The sequence below is a fragment of the Mandrillus leucophaeus genome, unplaced genomic scaffold (genome assembly GCF_000951045.1).
Source record: "Mandrillus leucophaeus isolate KB7577 unplaced genomic scaffold, Mleu.le_1.0 Scaffold49, whole genome shotgun sequence".
NCBI classification, from domain to species: Eukaryota; Metazoa; Chordata; class Mammalia; order Primates; family Cercopithecidae; genus Mandrillus; species Mandrillus leucophaeus.
This window is the reverse complement of record NW_012105253.1, coordinates 1475593-1492606: the sequence shown is the minus strand read 5'-3', so window position 1 is coordinate 1492606 and position 17014 is coordinate 1475593. Positions and strand designations below refer to the sequence as shown.

Below are 17014 nucleotides of genomic sequence, written 5' to 3'. Positions count from 1 at the left end.
TGTGAACTGATCGTTCTCTGCATTATGGAGGTCACAAAAGCAGCCCTCAAGAAGTCCCTCTCTGGCTGGGTGCAGTGGTTCACGCCTGTAATCCCAGCACTTTGGGAGGCTGAGGCGGGCAGATTACCTGAACTCAGGAGTTCGAGACCAAAATGGCAAAACCAAAATTAGCCAGGTGTGGTGGCAGGTGCCTGCAAGCCCAGCTACTTGGGAGGCTGATGCAGAAGGATTGCTTGAACCTGGGAGGCAGAGGTTACAGTGAGCCCAGATCATGCCACCACACTCCAACCTGGGCGACAGAGCAAGGCTCTATCTCCAAAAAAAAAAAAAAAAAAAAAAAAAAAAAGTGCCTTTCCTTCTCAGAGGAGACTCTCATGACACTGAAGGTGCTAGGAACATCTGAAGTCTTAGTAAGGGTGTTGTCAGGAGACCTAATCTTTCTGAGGACCTAAAGAGTGTATGGAGGGCTGGGTGCAGTGGCTCACACCTGTAATCCCAGCACTCTGGGAGGCCGAGGCGGGCGGATTGCAAGGTCAGGAGTTCGAGTTCAGCCTGGTCAACTTGGTGAACCCCGTCTCTACTAAAAATACAAAAATTAGCCAGGCATGGTGGCAGGCGCCTGTAATCCCAGCTACTCGGGAGGCTGAGGCAGCAGAATCACTTGCACCCGGGAGGCAGAGGTTGCAGTGAGCCAAGATCACACCACTGCATTCCAGCCTGGGTGACAGAGCAAGACTCTGTCTAATAAAAAAAAAAAAGAGCAAATGGAAAGTGTCACAACAGGAAGATCTGCTGAACCCCTGAAGTGAAATAGGCCACGGTATCAGAAGGTGTACAATTTTCTTCCTTGCTCACTTCCTTCCTTCCAGTAAAACCCCACTGAAAAAACTCTGGCCTTATACTGACATGGACAAAGGAGAAGTTTCCGTGGGAAATGAAAAATAAATAATGGCAGGTACACCTTCTTCAGTTCTTGTTTGGATCTACAATCTAGGAGAAAAGTCCATCACATCCCCGTTTCCACCCTAATGCCCTGGCAGGGCGACATGTGAGTGAAAAACATTTAGGAGAGGCTGCAGAGTCCGGATGAGCAGAAGGAGGAGCTGAGCTGACAGGAGGAATGGGATGATCGAATCCTTTTCCCATCCCCCGGTCTATTTATGGAGTTGCCTTCAGGAAATGCTGAGCCCCCTCTCCCAGGACCCTGTTGGGAGTGACGCCTGTGCTGGTTGACCCAGCCTTCCACATCCTCCTCCTGGCCTCAGCAGTTCTCTCCTTGTGACCCAGTGGGTTACTAGGAACCCAGCCGGTATATGACAGTGCTTCTCAGAGGTCCCAGTCTAGTGAGGAAATTCAAGGAGGAAAGGCAAAAAAAAAAAAAAAAAAAAATAAGTAATGATGTTGGAAAAGCCCCCGGCACGGAGAGGCTCCTCAACACCGACACAGGGAGGGGATAGGTGGGACGCCAGGGCTGCAGGTGACAACACTGTGGCCCAGGGCTTTTGTGGCTCACCTAGCCTGTCACCTGGCCACATGGTGGCAGAGGTAGAAGCAGAACCTAGGGCTCCTGTTACCCTGCCTGGGGCTCATTCACCCCCTCACCCTCCTTTCCCATTGCCTCAGGGGACTCAGGTTTCCACGGAGAAGCTATCACAGGAGAACCTGGATCTGCTAGTTACATGTTCCATGTTCTTGAAGGCATTTCTTCTCTTTTTTTTCTTTGTTTTTCTGAGCTGAAGAGCCACTTCTTTAGAAACCCAGAGAGATTTGTGAAGTTCGTGTTTCTGGTGACTATTTTTTTTTTTTTTTAGAAGTGAGAAATGTTCTTTGTTATTATCAGGTTGTTGAGGGATTTTTTTTTTTTTTTGCTTTTTGAGAAATCTCTCTGTTGCCGAGGCTGGAGTGCAGTCTTGTGAATACAGCTTCGACCTTATGTCCAGCAATCTTCCTGCTTCTGCCTCCCAAGTAGCTGGAATGACAGGCGTGCACCACCACGCCCAGCCTGGAGATTTTTTTAAAAACAACAAAAAATAAAACACATTTGCCTTATAGCTACCACATAACATTAGCCATGAGGCCGGGCACGGTGGCTCATGCCTGTAATCCCAGCACTTGGGAGACCGAGGCAAGAGGATCACCTGAGGTCAGGAGTTGGAGACCAGCCTGGCTAACACGGTGAAACCTTGCCTCTACTAAAAATACAAAAATTAGCTGGGCATGGTGGCACATGCCTATAATCCAAGCTACTCTGGAGGCTGAGGCAGGAGAATCACTTGAGCCCACGATACAGAGGTCGCAGTGAGCCGAGATCGCGCCACTGCATTCCAGCCTAGGCGACAGAACGATACTCCATCTCAAAAAAAAAAAACAAAAAAAACAGGCTGGGCACAGTGGCTCATGCCTGTAATCTCGGCACTTTGGGAGGCTGAGGAGGGCGGATCACTTGAGGTCAGGAGTTCGAGACTAGCCTGGCCAACATGGTGAAACCCTGTCTCTATTAAAAATACAAAAAAATTAGCTGGACGTGGTGGTGTGCGCTTGTAAACCTAGCTTCTCTGGACGCCAAGGCAGGAGAATCGCTTGAACGCAGGAGGCAGTGTTTGCAGTGAGCGGAGATCACGCTCTGGCAGAGTGAGACTCCGCCTCAAAAACAACAACAACAAAAACAAACAACAAAAAAAAAGAAAACAAAAAAAAATTAGCCATGGGCTCCTACTGAATGCTTTCTCTTATTTTATAAGAAAAGAAGAAAAAGTTGATGTTCTAACTAAATGTATATAACCTTGTGTTATGTCTTCTATGGTTGGCTTCAAATGCTATTTATACATTTTTTATTGAAGGTTTCACATTATGTTTTGACACCTCAAATTAAGCTGCAATGATCAATGAACAGCTGATACTAATTGAGCACTTACTATTCCCTAAGCAAGATTTTATCCAGGTCATTTAGTTTAAGGCTCACAGTAAGCTTACTATCGCCTCCCCTTCTCAGATGTGGAAATTAAGGCCTGGAGGGATTAACTTTTCCCAAGGCTGCATGGGTGCTGCATGTGTCAGGGTGTCTGACTCCAGCGTCCAGGCGCCTAACGCCTACATGTGCACCTTGGGGGCAGGGTATGGGCCTTCCACTCCTCAATCCAGAGTAGGAACTTGGGAAAGTTATGATTTGATTTTATTCAAAGTACCCACCACCCAGTCTCCTCCCTTCCCCTTCTCCGTCCCCTGCACACCATGCACTCCGTGACACTGAGGCCCTGCCTGGCCAGCTCCTCTACTTCCAGAGGCAGCCCTCGGGCTGCCATTTTGTGGCTTCTTTTCCCTCTGAAGGCTTTCCTGCTGTTGATTGTGATCTGACCTCACCGGACAGTAATCCTGAGAATGGGAGGAAGGACCAGCTGGTGTGATCTGTCCTGGTCTCTGAGCACCTGGACAGCTCCAGGATCTGTGCCTCCTAGGGCTGGAGGCTCACGCTGCACCACTGAACAGCCCACTTGAATGGAATGCACCCGAAGGTCACGTTCGTTCGCTTGCTTCCTGGCACAACATCTCCCTCTCCAGCTGTGCTACCCACAGAATCCTCTTTCCCACCTCCTTTCTCCCTCTTGCCTTCCTGTCCTCCTCTTCCTTTCCTCCCCTCAGACTCTTCCCACCCTCTTTTGCTGGCTTCTGTTCTTTCTTTCCATGAGCAGAGAGTTTCCAGGCCTGGCTCCCGGCCAGCACATTTGGACAAAAGGCAGCAATCTTAGAGGGAGACGTCATCTCCCATCCCCTTGCTTGGGGCCAGCACAAGAGAATGGAGCTGAGGCTACTCCTGCAGCTGCTCCCGGGTTCTGAGAAAAAGCTTGAGAAAGGGTTTATCATTAGGATTAAAAGCAAAGGATTTGGAATCAGACAGACCCAGGTTTAAATTCCAGTGAACTTGGAGAGCTGCGGGACCTTGATCAAGTTGCTTTTCTAAGCCTTAGTTCTCGCCTCTGTAAAGTGGTGATAATGGTAGCACTTACTTTAAACGACTGCTAAGGATTAGATGAAATTGCACCTGTAAAGCATTCAGTACAGTGCATAGCCCAGAAAAAGCGCTCGGTAAATGTCTTCCATTATTCTAAGGTGAACTTAACCCTGTCGAATAATACTAATAAGTAATAATGCTCTAATATATTATTTTAAATTTATATTTATTTTTAGTTTAGTTTTTTGAGATGGACTCTTGCTCTGTTGCCCAGGTTGGAGTACAGTGGCACAATCTCGGCTCACTGCAAGCTCCACCTCCAGAGTTCAAGCAACTCTTGTGCCTCAGCCTCCCGAGTAGCTGGAACTACAGGTGCACACGACCATGCCTGGCTAATTTTTTTGTATTTTTGGTAGAGATGGGGTTTCACCATGTTGGCCAGGCCGGTCTCGAACTCCTGGCCTCGTGTGATCTGCCTGCCTTGGCCTCCCTAAGTGCTGGGATTACAGGTGTGAGCCACTGCACCTGGCCTGTTTTTATATTTAATTTTTTCTTTTTTTTTTTTTTGAGATGGGGTCTTACTCTGTCACCCAGGATGAGTGCAGTGGTGCAATCACAGTTCACTGCAGCCTCAAACTCCCGAGTTCAAGCAGTCCTTCTGCCTCAGCCGCCCAATTAGCTGGGACCACAGGAGTGCACAACCACAATTGGCTATTTTTTTTTTTGTAGAGACATAGAAACAGGGTCTCGATTTGTTGCCCAGGCTGGTCTCTAACTCCTGGGCTCACGCAATCTTCCCACCTCAGCATCCTAAACTGCTGGGATTATAGGTGTGAGCCACCATGCCCAGCACGCATTCATTCTCTTTTTTTTTTTTTTTTTTGGAGACAGAGTTTTGCTCTTGTCCTCCAGGCTGGAGTGGTTCAAGCAATTTTCCTGCCTCAGCCTCCTGAGTAGCTGGAACTACAGGTGTGCACCACCATGCCCAACTAATTTTTGTATTTTTAGTAGAGATGGGGTTTCACCACGTTGGCCAGGCTTGTCTCGAACTCGACCTCAAGTGATCTGACAGCTTCGGCCTCCCAAAGTGCTGGGATTACAGGTGTAAGCCACTGTGCCCAGCCAGCAAGCATTAATTCTTAATGAATTAGTAATAACACCATGTCCTCAACTCACCTGCAGGGCTGCTTACGAAGCCTCATTTGTTTGCAAGTCTAAACTACTCTTCAACATGTAAGTGCTGTTATAATCTGAAAAGCTGGTTTTGGAATTAGGTGACCTGCTCCCCTTTCCTTTGCAGCAGAAGCCAGTGACTTGTTGCACTGGCTGTGGTGCCAACTGTTAAAGTAAGGCGAGGTCGCCCTCAGACCAGAGCAGCCTGCTCTGACTGACCTGAGACCCTACTTCTGTTTGTTTACTATCTGTGCCTGGTGTTTTGTACTCAGAAGTTGTGCAATGACTGGAAATGTGTTCATTTTTATTTAGCTAACTTTCAAGATACAGATAATCCCCTTTGGCCTAAAATTTCTTTTTCTTTTCTCTATTTATTTTTTTCGAGGCAGTGTCTTGCTCTGTCACCCAGGTTGGAGTGCAGTGGCGCAATCTCAGCTTACGGCAACCTCTGCCTCCCAGGTTCAAGCAATTCTCCTGCCTCAGTCTCCCAAGTAGCTGGAACTACAGGCACGTACCACCACGCCCGGCTAATTTTTTTGTATTTTTAGTAGAGACGGGGTTTCACCATGTTGGTCAGGCTGGTCTTGAACTCCTGACCTCAAATGATCCACTAGCCTTGGCCTCCCAAAGTGCTGGGATTACAGGCGTGAGCCACCGCACCTGGCCTATAATTTCATTTAGTTAATCTGAGCCAGCATTGATCGATTTAAAACTAATCAATATGATTAATCAGCAAGCTGGAGACAGTTCTCTTTGAGGTGCTGTTGGCAATATACAAGTATAAAAAATGGTCCCTGCCCTCAAGCTAGAGACAAAAGATATAAACCCTATCAACCAAATGGCAATAAAAGATTGCAATTGTTCAAAACAGAAAGACAAGGTTGGTTTAGAGAATGCCTGACACGCCCTTAATAAAACTCACAGAAAACTCAAGAGGAATCCATGAAGATCTATTTTTTCAAGGACAGTTAGGACAACCAAAACAGAATGGTGTCTAGGGTGAAAGGCAGTATTCAAAATTAACCGCAGAGGTGTGCAGGAGCGCCATCAGACTGGGTGGAGGAATACTTTTGAACTAAGAGGGCAAATGTTACGAAACAAATATAAACTGGAGAAATTTGGAGGAGGGCAATGAAAGGGGAGCCAGGGACTGCCTCAAAGAGGTAGCGCCTGGTGGCCAAGAAAGACTCCATTGGATTCCGAGAGTTGGGGAAGGGAAAGTGCTCCCGAGGAGGCCAGCGCATGGAGTAAAGAACAAGGCGAAGCCTGCCCAGCATGAAGACCGCTTGCTAGGACAGGAGCCCGGGACTCATGCGGGAGCGAGGGAGAAGACAGCCCCGGCAGCAGGCTAGACGTTGGGATGTTTCGAAATAAGAGGAGTGAAGGTTTGCTAAGCCAGGGAAATAAGGAGGCCACAGAATGTAATGAAAATATGTTCTCTTTTGGACACATTAAGGTGAGAGTGGTACATGCAAGAGGCAGTGAGAGGTAATGAGCTAACGGTCTGTATAAAGCACAACTCAGAGGTCCAGTCTGGGAGGGAGCGATGAAACTGAGCATGATGAGCTGAGGGAGACAGTGAAGAAGAAGGTAGTGAGCAAGTGAGGCATGGGTTGCTTTTATGGTGCTCTAGTTACTTCACTCTCTACATGGTGTCTTTTATGTTTCTTTCTTTCTTGTTTTTTTGAGATGGAGTCTCGTTCTGTCAGCCAGGCTGGAGTTCAGTGATGCCATATCAGCTTACTGCAACCTCCACCTCCTGGGTTCAGGCAATTCTCCTGCCTTAGCCTCCCAAGTAGCTGGGATTACAGGTGCCTGCCATCATGCCTGACTACTTTTTGTATTTTTAGTGGAGACCGGGTTTCACCATGTTGGCCAGGCTGGTCTTGAACTCCTGACCTCAAGTGAGCCACCATGCCAGGTCTTTTTTTTTTTTTTTAAGACAGGGTCTCACTCTGTCACCCTGGCTGGAGTGCAGTGGCACCATCACAGCTCACTGCAGCCTCTACCTCTTGTGCTCAAGTGATCCTCCCACCTCAGCCTCCTGAGTGACTGGGACCACAGGCATGTACCACCATGCCTAGCTAATTTTTGTATTTTTCTTAAAGACAGGGTTTCACCATGTTGCCCAGGCTCTTCGTATGTTTCTTTACCTGGGCCTTCCAACTAGACAGGGAGTTCTAATGGCAGAACACACACACCGGCTTCTTTTTATTCCCTACAATGCCTAACTGAGATTTTGGTCTACTGTGAGTGTTGTATAAATACCCGTTGAATAAGAACAGGAGGAATCAGTGACGATCTCTTTTTTGAAAGACAATTAAAACAACCAAAACAGTATGGTTTCTACACTGAGGCAGTATTATTCAAAATATCTAACAGGACGGGCTCACACCTGTAATCCCAGCACTTTGGGAGGCCAAGGTGGGCTGATCATTTGAGGTCAGGAGTTCGAGACCAAACTGACTAACATGGTGAAAGCCCATTTCTACCAAAAAAAACCACAAACAAACAAAAATACAAAAAATTAGCCAGGAATGGTGGCACACACCTGTAATCTCAGCTACTCGGGAGGCTGAGGCAGGAGAAACACTTGAACCTGGGAGGTGGAGGTTACAGTGCCACTGCTCTCCAGCCTGGGCAACAGAGTGAGACTCCGTCTCAAAAAAAAAAGGAAAAAAAAACCAAAAAACAAAAAACACACAACAAAATTATAACAAAAGTGTGCAGGAGCCAAACAAGCTATGGCCTTACTGTTAACCCTTTAATGGCCAGCTCTTGGCAGGGGGAGAGTTAATGGTTCTGGGAGTGTGGGACACCCTATTTATCAACCAGAATAGAAGCATTTCAGTATTTTGACAAGTGGCGCAGATACATCACTGCACGCATTTTACATTCACCTTGACTTGGGTTTCAAGAAGGAAGGGTCAGGGGTGTGTCAAGTGCATTAGTGAGATAAAGAAGCATGAGAACAGGGAACTGGCCACAGATGAACCATTAGTAACCTGAGATGTGGTTTCAGCAGATGGTTAAGAATAGAAGCCAGATTTTGGGGGTGTGGGGAAGGAACGTGTGGATCTGCCTCATGGGACTCCTGCATTTGTTCTGCTTCTTTCTTGCTCCCAAAAGGAGCATTCTCTTTCTCGCTTTCTCCTGACAAACTGGCAGTCTGAATCTCGGGGTTGGGTGTGTACCCGGAAGCAGCCTCTTAGCCCGCTTACCTATCTCTCTCAGTTCCATACCAGACCAGGAATCTTGGCTGTCCTATGTTCAAGGGAAGGAAGAGCCTGGAATAAGAGGCTCTCCTGGCTCTCTGCAGTGCTGGAAACTTCAAGTCTGGTTGCTTTGAGAGGGATTAAGAAGCTCTCTCTTCTCTGACATTTTTCCACCCCATTAGATGCATCAGTCAGCGGAAGAGTAAACAGAGGGCACTGGTCCCCTTCTGATATCCTGTAAGGTTGTGTATGTTTGTTGATCGTCACAAATACAGATGATGAAATGGCACAGACGACAGATGACAGTCACCACAAGATGCCAGGGAGTTGTATTTGAGGTTGGATGACCACACACTTCATGACAAATCTGAACAAATCTCATCTGCAGCTCAGAGCATTAAGTAGAGAATCCCTCTGAGACGCCAGGGTGCTGGAGACATTGCCCTGGCTGAAGATCCCAGAGCATGAGGCAAGCTGGTTTGGGAAGTTCCTTTTCATCTTCGCGGTCACCACCCCGACCAAATCTGTGGCTGAGAGACTAGTCTCACTCCAAGCTCGGGGGACGCACGTTCTATGTCTTAGGCTGTCCCATTATTTCTATCTAGTAACCAAACCAGAGCATATGGCTTCTTCCCCAACCAACTTCACCCTGGACCATGCTGGGTCAGTCTGAATTGTGATTTGCTGTGTGATCCCTTACAAATGCCTCTGCTTGGTCATCTGGGGAGGTTTAGCCTGTATTTCCCAGGTACATGAAATGCCCAAATAAAATTATAGAAGTGTCCTGTTTTAACACTTTAAAGTTTGATGGAAGAAGATAGGCAGTTATTATTTTTCCATGGTGAGCTGGGAGAGGCAGTGAAAATAGAATCTGTCTCCTCTGATTCACTGAATGGGAGCAAGAAGGAAGTTCATATGCAACCTTGGACTACCCACCTGGCCTCCTCCCCTTGCCTCAACTCTAGATGTGGATAAGAAAGGTGGTGGGAGATAGACAGAGGGGTGGTACCAAATCACCTCTGGCTGGGTCAACACACCTGTCCCAGCAAGGAGAATGAATGAGCATATCCAACTCTCAGCCTTTTCCAGGGTGGCCACAAGGTGCAGTTTGCAGAGACCAGTCCAGGTTAAGCCTATTGTACATCAATTAACAACTTTTTAGTGTTTTTATGTTTGTTTGTTTTGTTTTGTTTTTTGAGGAGTTTAGCTCTTGTGACCCAGACTGGAGTGCAGTGACGCAATCTTGGCTCACTGCAACCTCTGCTTCCCAGGTTCAAATGATTCTCCTGCCTCGGCCTCCTGAGTAGCTGGGACTACAGGCGCCCGCCTCCACACCTGGCTAATTCCTGTATTTTTAGTAGAGACAGGGTTTCATTGGCCTGGCTGATCTCCAACTCCTGACCCCAACTGATCCGGTCTGCCTCCCAAAGTGCTAGGATTACAGGTATGAGCCACCACGCCCGGCCCTAATTTTTGTATTTTTATAGAGATGGGGTTTGGCCAGGCTGGTCTCAAACTCCTGACCTCAAGTGATCCACCCGCCTCGGCCTCCCAACGTGCTAGAATTATAGGTGTGAGCCACCGCGCCTGGCCTAATGCACGCTTTTTACTTTCTCTATTGTCCCACTTTGTGTATATGGTTACCCTATCTTTTACCTACCATGAACTTGCAGAGAATTTAGTGCTGAATCAAATTTGACCATTATTGCGTCTTTTCTTCTGATAAGTGGGGGAGTGTAAGGGAGAGAAAGAAAGGCCCTTGAAATTGCTTTGCTGGGTTGGCTGTGTTGTGTCACTTGGTCCACCCATCCTAGGTTTCAACCTACACAACATGTGGAATTGTGGTGATGTGCCATCAAGGTTATAGAAACATGAAACCAACAGCAAGAGACAAAATTAAGACAACATGGAAGACAATCTATAAAGATTTTTTTGAGACTTCTGTTGCCCAGGCTGGAGTGCAGTGGCGTGATCTTGACTCACTGCAATCTCCGCCCACCAGGCTCAAGTGATCTCCCACTTCAGCCTCCAAGCTCAGCTACTACCAACAATGTTGCCACAAATACTCTACAGCCCTTGTTTCACTATTTTCCTAAGATAAATTCCTAAAAGTGGAATTGCGAGATTCAAATAGATTTCTTTTTTTTTCTTTTTTCTTTTTTTTTTCTTTTGAGACAGAATCTCGCTCTGTCGCCCAGGCTGGAGTGCAGTGGTGTGATCTCGGCTCACTGCAAGCTCCACCTCCTGGGCTCACGCCATTCTCTTGCCTTAGCCTCCCAAGTAGCTGGCACTACAGGCGCATGCCGCCACGCCCGGCTAATTTTTTGTATTTTTAGTAGAGACAGGGTTTCACCGTGTTAGCCAGAATGGTCTCAATCTCTTGACCTTGTGATCCGCCCGCCTCAGCCTCCCAAAATGCTGGGATTACAGGCGTGAGCCACTATGCCCGGCCTAAAATATATTTCAAAGCCACATACTTATTGAATCTATTTGTGCCAAGTGATGGTTATTTTGAAAATGAGATTCTAATACTCCCTTCTAAAACAATAATAAGATATAGTACCTGTCTGTTCCTTAACCCAATTGTACCCACACTGGTTTTGCCCCGAATATTTTATAAATTTCTATTTAAGTTAATATGAACATTAAAATTCATACTATGGCACATGCACAGAAGCAATGTATTATATTTTGAGTTTTGTTAACTTTTAAAAGAAAACATATTAAAATTAGAAATTTAAAATTTTTGGCCAGGCGTGGTGGCTCACGCCTGTAATTCCAACACTTTGGGAGGTCGAGGCCAGCAGATCACTTGAGGTCAGGAGTTCCAAACTAGCCTGGCGAACATGGTGAAACCCCCTCTCTACTAAAAAATACAAAAACTAGCCAGGGGAGGTGGTGGGTGCCTGTAGTCCCAGCTACTTGGGAGGCTGAGGCAGGAGAATTACTTGAACCTGGGAGGCAGAGGTTGCTGTGAGCTGAGATCACGGCACTGCACTCCAGTGCAGCTACTTGGGAGGCTGAGGCAGGAGAATTGCTTGAACCCAGGAGGTGGAGGTTGTAGTGAGCCAAGATCACGGCACTGAACTCCAGCCTGCGTAACAGAGCAAGACTCCGTCTCAAAAAAAAAAAAAAATTTTTTTGGCCAAGTGCAGTGGCTCATGCCTGTAGTCCCAGCACTTTGGAAGGCCAATGCAGGTGGATTGCTTAAGTCCAGGAGTTTGAGAACAGCCTGGGCAACATGGGGAAACTCTGTCTCTCCTAAAAATACAAAAATTAGCTAGGTACGGTGGTGCGCACCTATAGTCCCAGCTACTCAAGAGGCTGAGGCAGCAGGATCACTTGAGCCCAGGAGGTGGAAGCTGCAGTGAGCCATCATTACATCACTGCACTCTAGCCTGGGTAACAGAGCAAGACCCTGTCCAGAAATAAATAATAAATAAATAAATAAATGTTTTATGACAGATATAACTTTCATATATTACATATAAAGTTTATAAGTAAACTTACAATTTTTAAGTGTACTTTTTTAGAAGACAAAACAACAAAAGGAAATGCATTTGGCACTCTGCTTGAAGTGGTCTGACAAGCCCTTCAGATAAGATCCGCAGTGTGTGGAAGGCCTGGGGATCCTGGGAGGAGGGGTCACAGCCAAGGTCACGGCTCCCTGTACTGGCCCCACTCTCCAGCCAATGATCCCTGCTTTCATTTCCTTCTGAAGGGATGCCTATGACCTCCTGGTTCCCTTCCACTGAGGGAAGCTAACCTCTTCCCTAAGCTTGCTGCAAGGGTGACTCACCCCTTCCTTCCCCAAGACCAGGGGCAAAAACGATCACTTGGTTTCCCGTATTTCAACCAGTTGGAAGAGGGGGTCTCGGGCTTATCTGTTCTTTAGCCCCTCTGAACTGCAAGCCAGGGACGAACGTGCCAAAGAGCAGCTGAAGCTAGAGTGGCAATTCTAGGCCCAGCTGGCAAACAGAGGGCTGACGGAATAAACTTTTGCCCACGTCAGACATTGATTTTAAGGCCAGGGTAAAGGAGAGTCTGACTCTGGCTTCCAAGCATGTCGCTGTCTTTTGCATATGAAAAGTAGAGAACTTAGCTCATCGCTTGCCCCAGTTCCAGGAAGTGCTTGCCTCCTATCACTAAAGGGGGCAGCAGGACCTGGCACTCTTCCCCCTGAGTAACCAGCACAGGGAATTTCAAGAGAGTCTGGGGTACAAGTGGAGGCCATCTGGTTCAGGTGGCAGAAGAAGGGTTTATGCTTGGACACACGAGGCTGACAGCCAGTGCCCAGGGCCAGGCTCCTGGGGTAACAAGCAACAATGCGTGTGGGCAGAGAGGCAGTGATGAGGACAGTGAGGAGTCACGGCCCGAAGCGGGCTACACAGTGAACCCGTGGAAAACCAGTCTCACTAAAATCTCTCCAAGAAAGAGCAATCCAGGGCAGCTCCAGGGAAGCAACTCCTAACCCCCAGTCCTCAGCAAGGTGACTGCCAGAAGGAACAGAGGGCTGGTAAAGACAGACCTTGGGGGAGAAGCAGCGAGACCAGGAGTCCAGGAGACTGTGCGGAACGCCAGGAACAAGCAAGGCCAGCCTTGTCCACTTTTGAGGACCTGCGAGGCATCCCATGTGCCCCACCCAGGATCTTTTGGAATCTGAGTTTCTATCCCGCCCTGTGGTGGGCTCTCTATAAGTGAATGTTAGAGCAGCCAGTCTCAACCTCAGCTGTATCATAAAATCATCTGGGGATCTTAAAAAAAATACTGATGCCAGGGCCTACTCTCAGATATTTTAATTGCGCTAAGTATCAGTTGTTTTTAAATCTGCCTCCCCAGCCTTTTTTTTTTTTTTTTTCGGACACAGGGCCTCACTGTCGCCTAAGCTGGAGTGAAGTGGCACAATCATGCTCACTGCAGCCTCAACCTCCCTGGGCTCAAGTGATCCTCCCGCCTCAGTTTCCCGAGTAGCTGGGACTACAGGTATGTGCCACCGTGTGTAGTTAATTTCTTTTATTTATTTATTTTTGAGATGGAGTCTTGCTTTGTCACCCAGGCTGGAATGTAGTGATGCAATCTTGGCTCACGCAACCTCCGCCTCCTGGATTCAAGTGATTCTCCTGCCTCAGCCTCCCAAGTAGCTGGGATTACAGGCATGTGCCACCACGTCTGGCTAATTTTTGTATTTTTAGTAGAGATGGGGTTGGCCAGGCTGGTCTCAAACTCCTGATCTCCAGTGATCTGCCTGCCTCAGCCTCCCAAAGTGTTGGGATTACAGGCGTGGGCCACTGCGCCTGGCCAATTTCTTTTATTTTTTATAGAGATGGGGTCTTGCCATGTTGCTCAGGCTGGTCTCAAACTCTCCTCCCCAGCATTTAAATGTATATTCTAATGCACAACCCAAGATTAAAAATGTTAAGAAATTTAATTGGAGGGGTAGAATCCCACCCCTACTGAATGTTAATTTAAGACAGCTATAGTTGGCAAGAAATAGTTTAAAGTTCAGAGGGTATATTAGCAATGTATGGACATAGATTCTGCAGGTTCTCTGCCTTCTGCAGAAACCAAAGAGAAGAGCCTGGCCAGGAAATCTGTGCCTGAGTCTGCAGGACCTCCCAGTTCTCAGCTCCCACTCCTGGTTTCTCTGCAACTTCCTTATGTTGTAGCAAACAAGATTTCCACCCTCCTGGGCCTCTCTGGTCTCCTGAAGAGGATCTCTGGTCTCCTGAGTCCCACCCATTTCCTACCCCTTTAGAGGCAGGATCTATATCAAGTCTGGAGGCAGAATGACCAGGACCGCCCTGGGAAGTGGACTTGCCCATATGAATGGAATCCTACAATGCTGTGTGCACTCTCCCTGCCTGTTTCCCCGGGGGTCAGGATTCCTGGATGCTGGCCCTTCCAACATGCTATGCCCTACCTGTCCCCTTCTGCAGACCAGAGTCTCAGCCCACCCCTCTCTGGGCTATACTATGAAGAGCCTCCTTCCCTTCATGGTTGAGCACCCCAGACGCCTTGCTCTCTACATTCATGGAGATGGGCGTCAGCTCTTCCTGCACTTGACGTACCACTGTGTCCTCTGTATAGGATTCCCCTGGCCCCATACCCTGAGATGACACCCAGTCCTCACAGAAGTGCAGTTCACTCCCCTAGACATAACAGGATGGCAGAGGAAGGCAGTAATGGGGAGTTTTATCTTCCCATCTTTTGTAACACCAGCAACGAGGATTTTTTTTTCTACGTCACTCTTCAGTCTTTACATAAAGTTCCACATGATAAATTCCCAGCTGAGTTCAATTCCAGGAAAAGTTTTGTTCTGAGAATTAATTTGTATGGTTTCTGTTGTCCAAAATCCCAAACTATGCAACCCAGTGTATTTTTGTTTGTCCCTAAGCTGCCAGAAAACTTACAGCCAAATGCGTTATCCAAGTGTTGTAATCTGCTAAATGCAGGCCACTCCGAAGGTCCACATTCCTTTTGCTTTGCTTTGTTTTCTCCTGAGCATTTCTGTACATACTTGCTTTTAGTCTAAGTTATCACACTCTGCCCAAACCAGTCATCAGGTCCTGCCTCTTGATCCTGGCATCCTTTCAGCTTCTCCTGCTCCTCAGTAATTCTGGCCTGGGTGTTGCAGAAAGTCTTGGTCTCTTCCTCCTCCTTCAGGCCTCCCCAACCAACAACCAGCAGGAGCGCATCACTCTTGCTTCAGTGCATGCTCCTGCCTCCTTGTGGCAGATCCTTCCTTCCCTGTGCCTCTGCCCTGACAGCCCCCGCCTCACCTCTCCCCAGCACGCACTCACATCCTGCAACCTGCAGCCACACTGAATTCCCCTCACTGGCCTCTCCTAGACCCTCTTGGTGACTTTGCACATTCTGTTCTTTCAGCCTGAAACAACCTTCCCTGCTGTTTCCTTGGTGAGGTGGTTTTCAGGGCTTAGCCCAAGCATCACCTAATCTGTGGGGCTTCCCTGCAGCGGCTCCTCTCTGGGCTGCCCTAGCTCTATGCCATGCAACCCTCACAGCCAGGCTGGGCCAGGACTGGTTTTACTTTTTTGTTTGACTACCCAGCTAGGATGGTGTTCCTCGAAGGAAGGGGGACGTCTCATTCCTCGCTGTGCCACTGATGTCTAGCACGCATGCCTTGCACACTGAGCTGTTTAAGGGGATGAATAGAATACTTGACACACGATTTTATTAATCTTCCAGAATGAAAGGACTGGAGGCCAGGCACAATGGCTCATGCCTGTAATCCCAGCATTTTGCGAGGCCAAGGCGGGCAGATCACCCGGGGTCAGGAGTTTGAGACCAGCCTGGCCAACATGGTGAAACCCCGTCTCTACTAAAAATACAAAAATTAGCTGGACGTGGTGGTGGGCGCCTGTAATCCCAGCTACTCAAGAAGCTGAGACAGGAGAATTGCTTGAACCCAGGGGGCGGAGGTTGCAGTGGGCTGAGACCGGGCCACTGCATTCCAGCCTGGGTGACAGAGCAAGACTCTGACTCAAAAAAATAAAAATAAAAAACAAACAAAAGGACTGGAGGCCAGCCTCCCGCCAGCCTTTTCATTACCAGGCCTCAGAAACCGTCTCTGACACACACACACACTCACACACACTTACTCTTGGAGTTCTGCTCCCTCCCACACTGCCCACCCAAAGACTTTCTACTCCACTCTTTTGGTATCTGATATTTGATGATGTAAGGAGAAGGGATTTCTTTCTCTTCTTTTATGTGGTAACCACAGAGGGTGTAAGAGTTTACTAACAAGATTACTGGAGCACGCCTATTACAACTCTGTTACCCCCAGCCCATTACTGTCCGATGTCATTTGGAACCTTGGGGAAGTCACATTCCTGAATCTGAACAGCAGCTGGAAGTCAGCACCAGCTGGTTAAGGCAGGGTCACTGCACTTCCCTTGCCCAATTTACGCCCCTGGAGAGCCCTGACCAGCTTCCTGCTTCCTGTCCCAGGCCCCCCATAACAAGATTCCACGGCTGAGGTCTGACTTTGCTCCGTGGTCTCACCCAGCTCTCTGTGACCCTCCTAATACGACTGTGTCCAGACTTCCCCTGGGCTCTATCTGCTCCCAACTCCACCCTTGGGGACAAAGTGGAAGAAGTAAGACCATTCAATCATCTTTACCTTCTTGCTTTCCCAAGACTGCAAATGCTGACCGCTGTGAGGGGAGCCCAGCTGCTCAGCCGCCTCGATGCCCTGCGCTTGCACAGGCACGCACACACACACACACTCGCACACACAGACACACAAGCGCGCGCACACACTCGCACACACACACAGACCCGCGCGCACAAACACAGACAAGCGCGCGCACACACACTCACACAGACACAAACACGCGCGGACACACGCGCACACACTCACACTCGCACTCACGCCCCGAGGGACCCAGCACAACGCAGGGCGGGGGTCTGCAGGCTTTCTGCAGGTCCCCGAGGCGCGCGGGACGGCGGCGTCCGGGCTCAGCCCTGGGAGTCAGCCAGAGCCCGGGAGGGACGCCTGGATCGCGCTCTGCACAAGTCCCGGGACCAGGCGGGAACTCAGACTCCCGTCTGCAGAGCCACTTCCCCCGTCAGGGCTCGGGTCGCGCGAGCCGTTTCCTCCCTCCCCCGCGCGTCCCCTCCTCCGTCCCCTTTCCCTCCCCAGCTCGACCCTGCA

The 17014-nt window shown here is 48.5% G+C and overlaps 1 protein-coding gene across 1 annotated transcript in view; it reads right to left on the bottom strand.

The window, feature by feature from the left end:
- Window positions 1-16832, bottom strand: part of DENND2A (DENN/MADD domain containing 2A) — a 156309-nt gene extending 139477 nt beyond the window's left edge. The window contains exon 1 of the mRNA XM_011995498.1: window positions 16772-16832. The gene's annotated coding sequence lies outside the window, so the exon portion shown is untranslated. The remainder of the gene's footprint in view (window positions 1-16771) is intronic.
- Between the last annotated feature and the right edge of the window lie 182 nt (window positions 16833-17014).